This window comes from Gigantopelta aegis, chromosome 4 (genome assembly GCF_016097555.1).
Source record: "Gigantopelta aegis isolate Gae_Host chromosome 4, Gae_host_genome, whole genome shotgun sequence".
NCBI classification, from domain to species: domain Eukaryota; kingdom Metazoa; phylum Mollusca; class Gastropoda; order Neomphalida; family Peltospiridae; genus Gigantopelta; species Gigantopelta aegis.
This window is the reverse complement of record NC_054702.1, coordinates 63535141-63552624: the sequence shown is the minus strand read 5'-3', so window position 1 is coordinate 63552624 and position 17484 is coordinate 63535141. Positions and strand designations below refer to the sequence as shown.

At 36.9% G+C, this 17484-nt stretch overlaps 1 protein-coding gene across 1 annotated transcript in view; it reads right to left on the bottom strand.

The window, feature by feature from the left end:
- LOC121370907 (delta-like protein 1) overlaps positions 1 to 17107 on the bottom strand; it is a 118648-nt gene extending 101541 nt beyond the window's left edge. Inside the window, exon 1 of the mRNA XM_041496440.1 lies at positions 16926 to 17107. The gene's annotated coding sequence lies outside the window, so the exon portion shown is untranslated. The remainder of the gene's footprint in view (positions 1 to 16925) is intronic.
- Between the last annotated feature and the right edge of the window lie 377 nt (positions 17108 to 17484).

Sequence of the window (17484 nt, the reverse complement as noted above, 5' to 3'; positions counted from 1 at the left end):
ACGGAGAAACATTTATGGACAAAAGTTCAGTATATTGGAAAAGGAAAGGAATGTGTGTTAATATACAGTATGTAGTCTAGTAGATAATGACCGATTCTGTCATATATGCTCCTACCAAATAACAGCAAAAGACTTATTTCTATGCACTATATCATGGGTAGGAGAGCACATACCATGGTTTTTGACACAAGACATTGGTTGGGATGGGGTAAACATCATAATTTCAGTTCAACATTTGTTAGATTTGGCCTGAGTTCTGTTAAATATCAAATTAAAAGTTACCCAAAATCTTCTTAAAACATTAGCAAAATAAAACAGTAAAGTGCTGGACCCTGATTCATTGTCCCTGACACTTCAACACATAATAGCATTTCGTTTGTCAATGTGCTGGGGTGCCAATATTCATTCCTTTAAAAAAATTTCAACATTTTATACCCATTATAGAATAATTTCTCATATGCTATCTTTTGATGGTCCGATTGTATCGAAATAAAGTTTCAAGTTTCAAGACGACTTAAGCAGTATAAGTTCGGGTACCTTTAAACAACTTTCACTTTCTCCGTAGCACTGATAAAGAAAACAACAATTTTGTCAACAGACACATGTGACAAGAGCATACAGTGTTTATCAGGACACAGATTACGGCTATGGAGTGTGGGAACATACTCTAGCTGATACATACTTGTACATGCCGAACAGACAGTTAATCAAGTTTTATTCCACTCGTATCACCAAACCTGATTGTGATAATCCGCATCACAGTCCCGGAAGAACTGGTCTATTCTCCTGAGGATTCCTAATAGTTCAGTTAATTCTAATTGTTCAATTAGTGTGAAAGGTGTTGATGAAAATGACAACAGGGATGTTGGTTGTTGAAAAGGGTACATTTTGATTTTGATGTGACACTGGGTAGATAGCAGTGGGTGTTAATCTGTGATGAGTGACACTCGTTAGCCCAGTGTCAGCGTTATCACTGATAACATACTTATACGGTGTGAAAAATAAACCTTCTTGTGTATCAACAGTTATATCATGTTGTGAGAAGGAAGGAAATGTTTTATTTAACGATTCACTCAACACATTTTATTTACGGTTATATGGCGTTGGACATATGGTTAAGGACCACACAGAGATTGAGGGAGGAAACCCGCTGTTGCCATTTCATGGGCTATTCTTTTCGATTAGCAGCAAGGGATCTTTTATATGCACCATCCCACAGACAGGATAGTACATACCATGGCCTTTGTTATACCATTTGTGTCATGTTGTGGGAGATGGCTTGAATAGAGATATTGATGATTCAGATTAGATAGTGTGTAGAAATGAATGTAATGGAGTTTCACAATGATAACTGTAGTTTATTGTAATGTATGTAGTAATTTGACAGTGTGTAGAAATGGATGTAACAGAGTTTCACAATGATAACTGGTTTATTGTAGTGTTCATAGTACATGTATGTAGTAATTTGACAGTGTGTACAAATGGATGTAATGGAGTTTCACAATGATAACTGTGGTTTATTGTAGTGTTCGTAGTACATGTATGTAGTAATTTGACAGTGTTTAGAAAAGGATGTAATGGAGTTTCACAATGATAACTGTGGTTTATTGTAGTGTTCGTAGTACATGTATGTAGTAATTTGACAGTGTGTAGAAATGGATGTAATGGAGTTTCACAATGATAACTGTGGTTTATTGTAGTGTTCGTAGTACATGTATGTAGTAATTTGACAGTGTTTAGAAAAGGATGTAATGGAGTTTCACAATGATAACTGTGGTTTATTGTAGTGTTCGTAGTACATGTATGTAGTAATTTGACAGTGTGTAGAAATGGATGTAATGGAGTTTCACAATGAAAACTAGTTTATTGTAGTGTTCACAGTACATGTATGTAGTAATTTGACAGTATGTAGAAATGGATGTAATGGTGTTCTTTTGAGGTGAATTTTGAGGTGTGTTAAAAGCAGAAATATAATGAAGATATTTAAGAAAAACAATAGATACTTTTTATGTCACTACTGTTAGGAAGTATATGTATACTAGTAGCTCAGTGGTAACGCTTTGTTTGGGCATTGGTCCTCATTAGTAGACTCAATGGTTATTTCCAGTTCCAACAATGCTCCATAATTGGTATGTGCTGTCATGCCATCTGCATACACATGCATATAAAACATTCCTTGTTGCTAATAGATGTAGTCTACATTTTATATCATATATGGCAAGGCAAGACCAAATGCCACAATGTTTGATACCACCTTTTTATGTGCTTTTATGAGTTAAGAAAACTTTCTTGGATTTTAGTTTTATTGAAAAATACATAGATGGTTTTCCCCCATTGATATTTTGGTTATTGTGATACATATAAGTTAGAAGAAAACATTAGCAGCAAGGAATCCAGAGGCAGGACAGTACATACCACAACCTTTGATATACCAGTTATGGGTCACTGACTGGGAAGGGAGGGGCGGGATGTAGCCCAGTGGTAAAGCACTCGCTCAATGCACGGTCGGTTTGGGATCAATCCCCGTCAGTGGGCTCATCGGGCTATTTCTCGCTCCAGCCAGTACACCACGACTGGTACATCAAAGGCTGTGGTATGTGCTATCCTGTCTATGGGATGGTGCATATAAAAGATCCCTTGCTGCTAATTGAAAAGAGTAGCGTATTGAGTGGCAACAGCGGGTTTCCTCTGTCAATATCTGTGTGGTCCTTAACCATATGTCCAAAGCCATATAACCATAAATAAAATGTGTTGAGTGCGTCGTTAAATAAAACATTTCCTTCCTTCCTGACTGACTGGGAAGGGTTAAATTCCAACCAGAGAATAGGTCCAACAAATTGATTAGATCCTTTGACCCAAGCACCTCAGTTGAGCAATCTACCGAATGACGTAGATTCTGCCCCTGCATTAATCATATGACATACACTTGACAAATGGCCACAGTGAATTCATATACTGCTAATTAGACTGCTAATTATACATTCCTTTCCTTGGCGTATTACTTCAGTGCTGTATTAGTAATCGTACATTCCAGTCCTTTCCACACCAGACCAATAGATCAACATTGACCTCTGCTTCTGATCTTCACCAAAGAAAGCTTGGTGGAAAATGTCTATATCACGACCGATTATTACCACAATCAGTCATAAAGTATGTTCAGGTAATACCTGCATAAGTTTGCACAGTCTGCTAACATTACACAGTCAAATCACTGCCTGCTATAAGCCCTGACACTAGAAACATGATACGAAATGAAATACAGCTGAACTTTGTTTGAGTGTAATCACCATGTTGACACACCAGCTATCTCCATTGTCGGTTGGATGATGTACACAATAATTACAAACAACATTTGTTGAATATGCCATAAACAAGAATGACCTTTTAAGACATTTGGTTGATTAATATGCCTGTGGTAGATTTGTACTATTGTAAAATGGATTAATAAATTGCTATGGGTTTTTTTGGGGTGTGAGAATATGCACCTACGTGCAAGTTTTGTGAAATGTAACAACTATTGGCATCTGCAGTGTGTATTTGCAATGAAAATGATGCCTGAATATAAATTATAAGTTCAAATTGGGTGTGAATGACATCCAATTTACACTTGTGCATTTTAAAAATATCACGACTGGTATATCAAAGGCCGTGGTATGTACTACCCTGTCTGTGGAATGGTGCATATAAAAGATCCCTTGCTGCTAATCGGAAAGAGTAGCCCATGAAGTGGCGACAGCAGGTTTCCTCTCTCAATATCTGTGGTCCTTGACCATATGTCTGACGCCATATAACTGTAAATAAAATGTGTTGAGTGCGTCGTTAAATAAAACATTTCTTTCTTTCAGTTAAATAGGGAGTATAAATGGTTGCTTTTTACAGGTGGCTTTTTTAATAGGTTTGTTTTACTGGTCATTATCTTGTGTTGAACTTTTATCAAGCATGACCACACAGTGAACTGGTGTTTGGTGGTTTGTAAAGTGTAGACTGGTATTGCAGAAATGAAGACATTTTGTGTACCATCAGACCCCCCACAAAGCCTGTTTGACATTTCTTTACAAGAAGTACATTGTTGAGTGGGTGGGTCTTCAGCCTATAATATCTAGCATACAAGATATGTGAAATAAAAGAGAAAAATAAGAAATTAGACTCTGGGAAATTTTTCTGTTTTCTGTCTGGCTAATAGAAGTTAATGGAATACACTGTCGTCACTTGCTACTTTAAGCAGGACAGAAAAGAGATTGTTATTAGATGTGTGGGTCCATTAAGCAGCCCATCCATCCGTTAATATTCCTTGGTGGTGCAGTAACTGAAACAAATAATGCATTTAGCTTCATATATTTAGCATAATATATTTAGCTTTTTTTTATTCATAAATATATCGTCTGTGTCAGCTAGGTTACATCAGTAATTCTTAATCGAATGAGTGTGGGACATAGCCCAGTGGTAAAGCGCTCACTTGATATGTGGTCGGTCTAGGATAGGTCCCAGTCAATGGGCCCATTAGGCTATTTCTCATTCCAGTCCATGCTCCACAACTGATGTAACAAAGTTTGTGGTATGTACTATCCTGTCTGTGCATATAAAAGATCCCTTGCTGCTATAATTGAAAAGAGTAGCCTTCTCTAATTATCATTGTGTCCGTAACAATATGCCTGATCTCATATAACTGTAATTAAAATGTGTTGAGTGTATCGTTAAATTTAAACAAAATCTTTCTTCTTTCTTAATCTAATGATAGAACTACAATTTTTGTTGTATTTCTTTAGGGTTTTTTTGTAGTTTCAGGTTTTTTTTTAAATGCTAAAGCTGTAATATGTATTATGCATACATTCAAATGGCTTAGGCCTGCTCATTGTGGGCATAGAGAATGAAAAACAATGTCTTATGAAAGACCATTTTTATTTTACTACATCATGAGCAAAAGCGAGTGATGTATGATAAAAAAACACATACTGGCAAGTCAAAATACCATCGACGTCTCAAACTGCATTCACCTAACGACAAAAACATGAATACGATATTTACGGAAATATTATTCTACATTTTTCAGCAACGATACATGAAACAAAATAGATTGCAATGAATTAACGTAAAAAAATCAACAATGTGGATGTAAAACAAATCCATTCTAGTAAACAAAAGTGAAACACACTCCGGTAAACAGGAAAGAGTGCAACGTTTCTAACTGTTCAGGCGTATGCATTTGCAAAAAGTGTCGTAACACGCATGTGTGGTTCTACATTTTCCATTTTTAAGGCCACTACATGAAAAAGTATATGTTTCTTAACTATGCACAGTTGATGAACACTTAGTTTAATTTTTTTTTTTTTAATGGAAAAATTCAGTTTGTCAAGCGTTCTGGTCCGGTCCGCGTTTTGTCAACACACATCGCTAAAACTTGATGTCAATACTGATGGGCATTACGTTTATACCAGTGAATAGTTTGTAAAATATCTTTTTTTTTTAATGAATTGATTCATAATTAACACAATTTATACACTTAAAATTATTTACAATTATTATGAATGGATTGTGAATACTATTCACTACAATAGAGGCACAAAAATGTAGCATACCTTTTGCAGATCGAATATAATAATTGAAAACAAATTCTAACAACAGGAGTCTTAAAAATCGTAAAAATTAAATGCTTTGGCCGTGTTGATCTGGCACGTGTGAGGTCATGTGACATGCACAGAATGTTAATTCATCTTTCTCCATTTTAAGTCAATTTCTACGAGTCATGTGGACCCAGTATCAGTAATTTTGAGGAATAAACAAAAACGACTTGGTAAATTAATGGTTTTAGGAGTTTGTAAAGTTTTGTATTTAAATACTTACTTTCCTGCACTTTATTGTTTATGAAAATGTTCCTGAACTGTGAAGAAGAACCTCATAAATGAACAACATGACTATAACAATAAATCGGATGTTGATTGCATGAACCGTGCACGAGGAAACAAAGTGAATGGAATTTGAAGCATAATGCAGTTAGTGATGTTGACGATATATACTGAACAAAATAAGAAACTTCCACTACTTTTGCTTGAACATAACTTGATGAAAACAAACCGGGGGAATAATTGTTATATATGCGTTTAATGATGCATCGTTTGGTGCAAAAATCATGGCCATAGGTTAACAGAAACTGGGAGAAAGTTTTGACCAAGTCTGGTAGGGGTTAAAAAAAAAAACCCACTTAATAACGGGTATGACCACCTCTTGAATTGACCACTGCAGTGCATCGCAGGCGCATAGAATTGACTAGTGTTGATTTCTGCCTGTGGAATATTGTTCCATTCCTGAATGAGCGCTTGACGAAGTTCGTTGATGTTAGCGGGTGGGTTGGGACGACGCCTCAATCGTCTGTCCAGACTATCCCAGACATGCTCGATGGGGTTGAGATCAGGACTTTTAGCGGGCCAGTCATCAATGAAATCAGTGTTACTTGTCCTAAGAAAATTTACAGTGTCTCTAGCTGTATGAGAGGTGGCATTATCATGCTGAAAAATCAAGATGTTGGCGTTGTTATGGAACAGAGGAATGACGTGATGAGCGAGAATGTCATCGCGGTAACGTTGAGCATTTAAATTGCCATCAATGACGACTAGTGGTGAATGATAACCATGGGCAATGGCTGCCCAGACCATGACACAACCCCCACTCCCGAAACAATCTCGTTCAAGAACACAACAGTCAGCATAGCATTCATTTCTCCTACGGTAGACGCGCACCCTGCCATTACCACGTTGTAAAGAAAATCTGGATTCATCCGAAAAAAGAACAGTATTCCAGCGTCACCATATCCAACGAGTGTGTACACATGCCCAATTAAGACGATGACGTTTGCGTTAAAACGCATCCGATGTAAGGACGTCGTGCATGTAAACCATTCTCCCGTAGACGATTACGAACAGTTTGCCCACTGATTCGGTTATTATGAAGCCCAGGTGTGTTAGCAGCAGTAGCAGTGGCAGTTTGGAATCGATTACACAAATGCATGTTCATGATATAGCAGTCTTGACCACGCGTTGTAACACGCGGACGTCCATGACGTGGCAAGTCATTGGTGCTTCCTGTAGTTAGAAATCTTATGCGAAGATTTCGTATCGCTCGACTAGAACTCCCAACATGCCTTGCAACATCTTCTGTCGACATGCCAGCATCAAGCATGCCAATTGCCCGTTCGCGTAAATTATTGGGTATTCTTGGCATACTAAAAATGCTACAATGTAAAAAAACATTAATTTTTTTACAAATTTTGAAGCGTTTTCGTTCACTTGACAACAATGTCAGTAAGACAAGTAAAACAAATTGACCGAATACTACACGGGACATGTCGAACCATGCATGCACCTGCAAATTGAATTTCACGTTGTCGACGATTAATAGTGCAAAAATAATCGATAAAATCCATGAATCCTGATAATACAGCTCAAGGCTAATACTACCTATATAATTTCATTACACAATGAATTCTTTAACACAACAAATACTATATGTACAAATCGGAAGTTTCTTTTTTTGTTCAGTATATATAGTATATATTCTTACAGGAATGAGTATAGCATTCTATTTATTACAAGGTGCAGTGTGCAGGGATTCAAACATGGTACTAGACATTTTACATGGATATCAACTAATATTGTGATGTACATGGTGAAAAGCTGTCAGGCCAACTCATTTGACCCAAACATCTCCTTTACTTTGCTTTTCCATGAATTTGCTCCAGACCTCTGTAAGCTTAAATTGCATACCACCTACACATCCACTAAAGATACAAATTTAACCATGTCTTTAGATATAATTATTGTTTAATTAGGTTTTAAAAGTCTGCATTTGTCCACTGGTAGAGCACACTGTTTTTCTCTTTTGCAGGGTATTTTGTACATAGGTGTGTTGTTTTGAATATATGAAGAGCTATATTTGCCTGCCCAGTTTACGTGTCACACCATCTGTTACTTGCGGTATACAGGAATGCGATCATAAATGTCTGACTAATGCATAAAATCAATCGCAATGTTTAATCTTATTTGCCATGAAATGCTAAAAATAAGAGCTTGGAAATCATTCAGGCCATTTGGCCTTCTCATTATGAATAATACCTGTGCATTTATTTCCTATGCATTTATTTATAAATTTTATATTTCACTGTACCATTCTAGTGGTTAAATACAATGGTAGTTATTGTGTTAAAACGTGATCCATTAATACATGTATTATATGCATAGAACAGTATATGCATAGAACATTATATACATAGAACGGTGAGATCAGAAATGGCCATAATGTCAAGGCCACTCTTTAAGCTAAGGACGAGATATAGCTCAGTGGTAAAGCGCTAGCCTGATGGGCTATTTCTCGTTCCAGCCAGTGCTTTACAACTGGTGTAACAAAGGCCATGGTATATACTATTCTGTCTGTGGGATGCTGCATATAAAAAATCTTTTGCTGCTATTAAAACAAAAAGAGTTGCCCATAAAATGTTTTTCTTGTCATCCTAAAGTTTGTAGTAGCTCAAAACAAGATTTGTTTTCTTGGAATAATTTTGTAAATATGAATAAAATATGTATACCGAACAAGAAAAGAAATACAAATATTTAATATATGATTTTTTATGATAAAACTAAATCTGTAAATAGACTGTCAGATGGATCTAAAATGTTCACACGTCATTGATAATATTAACTGACATAAAAGCTAATCTGATTCAAACTATAAATAATTTTAATGAAATTAAAGGAAACTAAATTGATATTCACATTTCATTTGTTGCTCAGTAGATAAGCAAGTCAAATTATACAGGCCTGTGAGAATTTAACATTTGTGTAAGAAACAGATTCAGGTAACCTGCCATGACCATGTACATTATGTCATAAATTCAACACGTGAACGAAAAATGGGTTATGCTATCTATAACCCAGCTAGGCGCGAACAAAACTATCACTCTCACAATATTCAGAAATATGTGTGAGATATAGACTTTGATGTTTTAAACAAGAAATTGTTTATAACATGTCATTTTTCTTATTTCGCTGGAAACATCTTAAGTTAGCAATTAGCTATGGCGAGTCTCTTTAAAGATAACATTTTTAGTTAGCATCAGTTAGATGTCCGGCATGTATAGAATGAAATGAAATAACCAATTTCAAACAGGGTACTTCTGGGCCACAGCAAAGGTCTTTTACACTCAATTATTGGTTCAGACAGGCAAGCACATACCAAAGATTTTAATAAATCGACTAAGGTACTTACAAGTAGCCTGATTGTTGAAAAGTACATATGATTTCTTGCTGCTAATCAATAGAAAGAATAGTTAAATGTGAGATAGCATTGCATGGACCTTGTTTATTGTTGTCTAGATCAATAATTCTAGTTTAGTCAACCAGTAGAAAGGTGCCAGAAAGATGTACTAGGAAAACCATCTAGCACACGTCCCCTAGATGGTAATGTGCCTTTTTTATTGGTGGTTGTTGGGTTTTGGGTTTTTTGGGGTTTGTTTGTTTGGTTTGGGGTTGTGTGGGTTTTTTTTGGGGGGGGGGGGGGGGTCAAATTCTTTATAATCCACAGAAAATAGGTCATGTCAGGGTTGGACTTTTTATTGGTTAATTTGTCTTGTTTAGGAGGTAGACTACCGTTGCAACATGTTCATTGCGTCATTCCATATTCAAAGGTAATCTGTGACATCACGTAATATGTAACAATGCATGCATTCTTTCTAGATTGATTTTCTTCAGACTTGTGTCGGAAAAACCATCTACAAAAGGATTTGTGCCAGAAACTATTATTATGTTAGAACATCTTGACTTTTTATCAATCAATGTGCTGAGGTGTCAGTAAAATAAACATTCCTTTCATTTTCATCCACTGAGGAATATTCAGGACAGAAAAAGCAGGTTTTACAAGATGATATCCCATATTTTATAATCACGAAATCACGAAACAAATCAGACTGTTATGTCTGTTTTGTTTAATGCAAAAAAAAGATTAGAACTTATTATGAAAAAGAACATGATTCTACCACTGGTTCATATGTTTTGTGGGGGTTTTCCCTTGGCTTTACCAAAACATGAACACAAAAGATTTTCTAGCATGCTTTGTACTGTAGTCACAGTGGTGTGAAATATTATCTAAAAATAAAATCTCGAAGGTTTGTTTCAAAAGCATTAGCTTATTGTAGATCAGTCTGATACGTCAGTTCGTACCTAACTTTATTTATAAAAATCATAAAGCAAGCAGACCACTGCAGAGATCAGCCAGAGAAATATTAAATACAGTCCAACCTATTGTTAAAGGCCACTAAAGAAACATTTAAGAACTGTGTAAAATATAATGTACAGAAGGGACATGTATCATTCCCATTAAGTAGCCCAGTGGTAAAGTGCTCGCCTGATGAGCGGTCAGTATAGGATCAATCCCCATCAGTGGGCCCATTGGATTTACCTAATTATTTCACCTTGGTAACTGACTAATTGTTCAGTAAACTGTTGCACTAACCCTAACTCTGTAATACTACAGTTCTGTACTACATTAATATTTTAAATTTATTTTAAACAAACTCATTTTGTAGTATACAGGTAGTATTTTAAAATTTGCTTACTAGTACGCTGTGCATCATGAGTAAAACAAATCGGTATAGAAACTATTTTGAACTATATATGGATTTTTATAATATATGACATGATGTAACTGATCAACAATACATCCAAATTTGAAGTTGTATAACTGAAACACGAACAGAGCCATGGTTTGCATGAGATATTGACCGACCTTGGTGGCGTCGTGGTTAGGCCATCGGTCTACAGGCTCGGTTCGGATCCCAGTCGAGGCATGGGATTTTTAATCCAGATACAGACTCCAAACCCTGAGTGAGTGCTCCGCAAGGCTCAATGGGTAGGTGTAAACCACTTGCACCGACCAGTGATCCATAACTGGTTCAACAAAGGCCATGGTTTGTGCTGTCCTGTCTTTGGGGAAGTGCAAATAAAAGATCCCTTGCTGTCTGTCGTAAAAGAGTAGCCTATGTGGCGACAGCGGGTTTCCTCTAAAAAAAACGGTCAGAATGACCATATGTTTGACATCCAATAGCCGATGATAAGATAAAAAATCAATGTGCTCTTGTGGCGTCGTTAAATAAAACAAACTTTACTTTGCATGAGATATTATACCCTGCTACGATTTGTAAAACTTGCAGCTGATAGTGGCGTAGTATTACAAGAGTGTCGCCTTGTGTTACAACTGAGAGTTAATCTGCAGTGATGAGCCTAAGAAGAAGACAATCACTGTGACTTTGCTCTCCACTGTTTAAACTCAAAGGGCAGCAAGCCTGTGTTGAATATCCAAATGGGATAAACGAAATGGCAGTCGGTGAATGATCCTTGAAGCTAGACACTTCATAATGACTTGCTGCATCTATTACATTAGATTAAATGTGATATGCATGTTTGCTCTTTGTTATTGTAGGTAGTATCAACTCAAAACTTGAGTGCCTAATTTTTAGCTGTTACAAATATTGGGTCAAGAAAAGACAAGAAGATTATGGACCAGTTTTTACAAAGTCTGTTTTACAAAGCCTCTGTAGTATAGTGGTTAAGCCATTGGACCTAAGACTGGTAGATACTGGGTTCACAACCTGGTACTGGCTCCCACCCAGAGTCAGTGGATAGGAAAGAAATGTTTTATTCAACACATTTTATTTATGGTTATATGGTGTCAGACATATGGTTAAGGACCACACAGATATAGAGAGAGGAAATCTGCTGTCGCCACTTCATAGTCTACTCTTTTCGATTAGCAGCAAGGGATCTTTTATATGCATCATCCCACAGACAGGATAGTACATACCACAGCCTTTGTTACACCAGCTGTGGAGCACTGGCTGGAACAAGAAATAGCCCAATGGAGCCACCAACAGGGATTGATCCTAAACCGACCATACATCAAGCGAGCGCTTTACTACTGGGCCATGTCCCACCCCCAATGGATAGGTGTACAGCCACTACACCAACTTTTCTCTCACTAATCTCTAACAACTAAACACAAACCCACTGTATTAGACATTTGGCCCAGATAGCTGAGGTGTATGCCAATAGCAGCGTGCTTGAACCTTAATTGGATATAAGCACAAAAATAAGTTGAAATGAAATTAAAGATATCTTATGTATGGTTACTTCAACACTTGGTTAAGGGAGAGAGAGAGAAACAGAGAGGAAACACACTGTCGTGCAGGCTGCTTCTATTGAAAGTAGCAAGGGATCTTTTTATGCACTTTTACATAGACAGGACCATATATAACTGGCCTCGGTGGCGTTGTGGTTAAGCAATCGGACGTAAGGCTGGTAGGTACACAGTTCGCAGCCCGGTACAGGCTCCCACCGAGAGCAAGTTTTAACGACTCATTGGGTAGGTGTAAAGCCACTACACCCTCTTCTCTTTCACTAACCCTAACAATTAACAACTAACCCACTGTCCTGGACAGACAGCTCAGATAGCTGAGGTGGTGGTGCCCAAGACAGCGTGCTTGAACCTTAATTGGATATAAGCACGAAAATAAGTTGAAATGAAATGACAGTATATACCATGGTATTTGATGTTCCAGTTGTACGGCATGGGGAACAAATTCTGAATGCACTGATGGTGATAATCTTACAGATCCATCATACTGCAGACAAGTGCTCTACCACCGAGCTACATCTCAATCCAATATCTGGTCGAATAACTTAATTGTCTTAGTTATAGATCCAAGTTGTGGTCAGATATCTTAATTGTTTTAGTTATAGCTTTAGAGATTACTGGGTAAATGTCTGTTATTATCCAGTCAAATATAACGTTTTATCTAAATGTGAGTGGGTGCAGTACAGCTTTATATTGTAGCACTCATTGGTATGTCCGTCTTATTGTAAATCATTAATATATTCCATTATGTTATTTATTATTTGTATTTGAATAGCAATTCCATGTAATAATATTTCACAATTAAAATGATCATGAACTAAATTAGTACAAAATTCACAATCACATAGTTGTCTCCCTTGTTTTGGTGTTGATTTGTATCATATTATTGGAAAATAACTGGATATCAAAATCACATGTCTGAATAAAAAACACCTAAATAAACAAAGCAAATTAACTGTGACTGATAAATGTCAATCTAATATATTTTTAACAAAAAGATTTTAAATATTTTACTTCAGTGTATTATAAAATGCAATAGGGTGTGCATACCAGCTCCAAAATGTACCCTTTTAAAATGACTGCCAGAGGTGAGAAATGTTTTACAAAAATCTTACTGACTAAATATTTAATAAAAAAAAAAACATAATGGCTGAAATCCCTTTCTGAAACCTTGTATAGATAATATCTTCTCATAGAGAATCGAACCACCTTTGTGGATCCATTCAACTGATTGAATTTTGTCTCGTTCCAACCAGTGCACCACAACTGGTCAAAGGCCGTGGTATGTGCTTTCCTCTCTGTGGGAAAGTGCATATAAAAGATCCCTTGCTGCATTAGGAAAAATGTTGCAGGTTTCCTCTGATGACTATGAGTCAGAATTATTAAATATTTGACATCCAATAACTGATGATTAATAAATCAATGTGGTGTCGTTAAACAAAACAAAATTAATTCTCATAGAGAAATATCTTCTGGTCTATGAAGGTGGGTGTATCGGAGAAATATCTTCTGGTCTATGAAGGTGGGTGTATCGGAGAAAGGTGGGTGTATCGGAGAAATATCTTCTGGTCTATGAAGGTGGGTGTATCGGAGAAATATCTTCTGGTCTATGAAGGTGGGTGTATCGGAGAAATATCTTCTGGTCTATGAAGGTGGGTGTATCGGAGAAATATCTTCTAGTCTATGAAGGTGGGTGTATCGGAGAAATATCTTCTGGTCTATGAAGGTGGGTGTATCTCCCACCTGGTTATGATCCAGACCTAGCAGCTGAAATCGGCTGACAGAGTACATGATAGACCTGTCCTTGGATGCTTAGTTTAGACCTTCAATCAACAACAGCTGTCTGGCAAATACAGACACATCTATTTCCGTAACAATTTATTCTCTAATTTATTGACAGACATGATACTGCACCATCAGACTAACTAAAACTGTACGCAGACATTTTATGATTTCAGTCATCTGGACAGTGATAAAATGTTACACAGAATAACAAAGAAGTTTTTAAAAAAATCGAAAAAAAAAATCCCCCAAAAAACTAAAACAGCTTTGGGATTAGAGGTTAGAGGAAAATGAAGCAAACCTTACGGAATGTGTCGGTAGATAACAATTCTGTAATTACCTGCTTCAGAAGTTAAGCTATGATGGGAGCATTTTGACCCCACCTTGATTGTTGATTTTTCCCAGGATTTCTGCATGGGAGGCGTTGTGAACAACTGGTGTGATTACAATTATGATAACACCACTGTGACCCCAAGTTGTGGCGGAAATATTGCCATTCAAGTGATGAAATATTGCAATAAAATGCATATTTATTCACAGAATAGCACTGTGACGGGCTCTTGTCTGTCCCGTGTTTGCAGAGTGTTCCCCCATTACTTGAACCAACATGGCTGGGATTTGTGGGCCACAAGTAGAGGAGGAAAACAAAAGAGCTAGTGTAGTACGGTTGCTGTGAACTTGGATAGGTATGTCCACACAGTTCGGACAAACATATTTTTTTGTGCAATTTTAAGCTTTCTACCTTTTATATTAGTTAATTTTCACAAGATTTAAAGACGGAAAGAGAGATGTATGAAATTCTGAGTTTTGCTTTGGTTGTTCTAAGATTTAATATGTATCACTGTATGAAAGATCTATTCATTCCATAAATCTGCTGTTGATCTTTGCGTTTCCTTCATGCCCTCGGTACTTAAGTCATTGTTTTATGATTTTTATTTCCATTAAAGCAATTTTAGTTTAGTTTAATTCATTCTCACATGCATGTAATTATTCTTAATTTCCTGTATCAAACATCCCTAAATTACTACATGAAATCTATTGATTATGCTTTTCCAAGATGATATTTAGTCAGTCTGACTATATCATACATTTACTACCAGTGCACCACAACTGGACAAAGGCCGTGGTATGTGCTTTCCTGTATGTGGGAGAGTGCATATAAAAGATCCCTTGCTGCATTAGGAAAAATGTAGCAGGTTTCCTCTGATGACTACGAGTCATGTTTGACCACATGTTTGACATCCAAGTAGCCGATGATTAATTAATCAATGTGCTCTTGTGGTGTCATTAAATAAAACAAACTTCTTCTTTTTTATATCATACTTAATTCTTAGAATGATAGGGATAGAACAGGACAGCACATACCAGTTGTGGGTCACTGTTTGGATGAAGAAAAAACAATCTGAGAATAGGTTCATCAAGGGACCAATCCTTCAACCCAAGCACCTCAGGCAAGTGCTGTACCAACTGGGCTAAATCCCACCTCGTTAATAATAAAGCATCTGTATGAGGTGCAAACAGGCCATGGTGGTGTCGTGGTTAAGCCATCATACATAAGGCTAGTAGGTACTGGGTTCGCAACCCGGTACCGGCTCCCACCCAGAGCAAGTTTTAACGAATCAATGGGTAGGTGTAAGACCACTACACCCTCTTCTCTCTTACTAACCACTAACAACTAACAACTAACCCACTGTCCTGGATAGACAGCCCAGATAGCTGAGGTGTTTGCCCAGGACAGCGTACTTGAACCTTAATTGGATATAAGCATGAAAAGAGTTGAAATGAGGTGCAAGATGTCAAGCACTCGATCCCCAGTATTTTATTAATTTTGATCCTATTCCAATCAGTGACTCATGCTTTAACTGGTATGTGAAAAACGACAGTATGTGCTGTCCTGTTTATTGAGGAATGAATCAATGAATGTTTTATGTCACCCCAGCATGAGAAACACATCATCTATTGGAGTTCAAGGGAAAAATACAATGTAGCTTAGTGGTAGCTGGAGTGTTAGTGTATACAAGTCATGGAGCAATTATTCCTGTGTGAAAATTACCACTGCTTTTGACTAGTCACTATTTAATGCAGAGGAGATATGTAGATAAAATATATATATATATATATATAAATCAGTAGCCTAGTGGAACAGCATTCGCTCGAAGCGCGGTCATGTGGGATCGATCCTCGTTGGTAGGCCCATTGGGCTATTTCTTCTTCCAGCTAGTGCACCATGACTGGTATATCAAAGGCCATGGTATGTACTACCCTGTCTGTGGGATGGTGCATATAAAAGATTCCTTGCTGCTAATCAGAAAGAGTAGCCCATGAAGTGGTGACAGCAGGTTTCCTCTCTCAATATCTGTGTGGTCCGTAACCGTATGTCTGATGCCATATAACCATAAATAAAATGTGTTGAGTGTGTCATTAAATAAAACATGTCTTTCTTTCTTTCATTAAATCAAGTACAGCCATTCATTCATCCAATCATTATCCAATTATCCATCCATTTATCCATCCATCCATCCATCCATCCATCCATCCATAATGGATTCATTAAATCAAATACATCCATCTGTTTATCCACTTAACAAAAATTAACTTGTCAATTACTTGGTCATCCAGACATTAAAGGCCCCCCCCCCCCCCTCAATTTATTTTAAACAAGTGAAATTAACATATATTTATCTAATTCATTTATGTTATTAATAAAATAAAATAAAATAAAACCTGCCTGAATAAACAAAAAATGTACTTAAGTATCAATAAACAAAACATAAATATGTAAATATGTATTTAAAAAACCTATTATTTATGATGTGCAGTTCCCTATTGCCTTGGTTGTCTCTTTGCACAAAAGGCCTATTCTGTTGAAATAGTTTTTCACTTCACCTAACGTGTCAGTGAGTTTCTAACCCGTGTTTTCAGCACTGACACTTATATACTTTCATCTATAAGTGATTATTAGCTCTTACCTTTAGCTTTTGCTACGTAGCATTGTTCACTTCAGTTCATTTTCCGCTTAGCCAAGCCGCGTATAAAGGCTCCAGGCTATTTGCCCACGCGTGCAGTCAAACAAAGGTATATCCCAACATTACCACTTTGATTGCTCTTGTGTAATTTTACTAATTATCCCCAAAACAACTGTCTTTTGCCGGCCAAGTAATGAAACAGGTATTGGATGTGTCCAACTGACACAGTATGCGTGGTACTATTTACACCTCGGAAGATGTTTGCATATCAAATTACCTCTAAATTTCCAATGAAATAAATAAAGGTAAGCTTTGACCTCCGGCTAGAGGGGCTCATAACTCATCGGCAAAAATAGCTCGGCTCTGCCGCACCGTGGGAAAGTTGTTAAACCAAATATTGATAGATGTATTTCTTGAGTCTCCAATCTGATAACAATTGAAGGGGGTCAGGTATGGCAATGACGACACACGTGTGGTATAGATTTCATAACGCGGGGTTCACAATAATGTCTATATTACTGTGTTTGTTTTATTGTCTGGGCGTATGTATATAAGCCTGCTT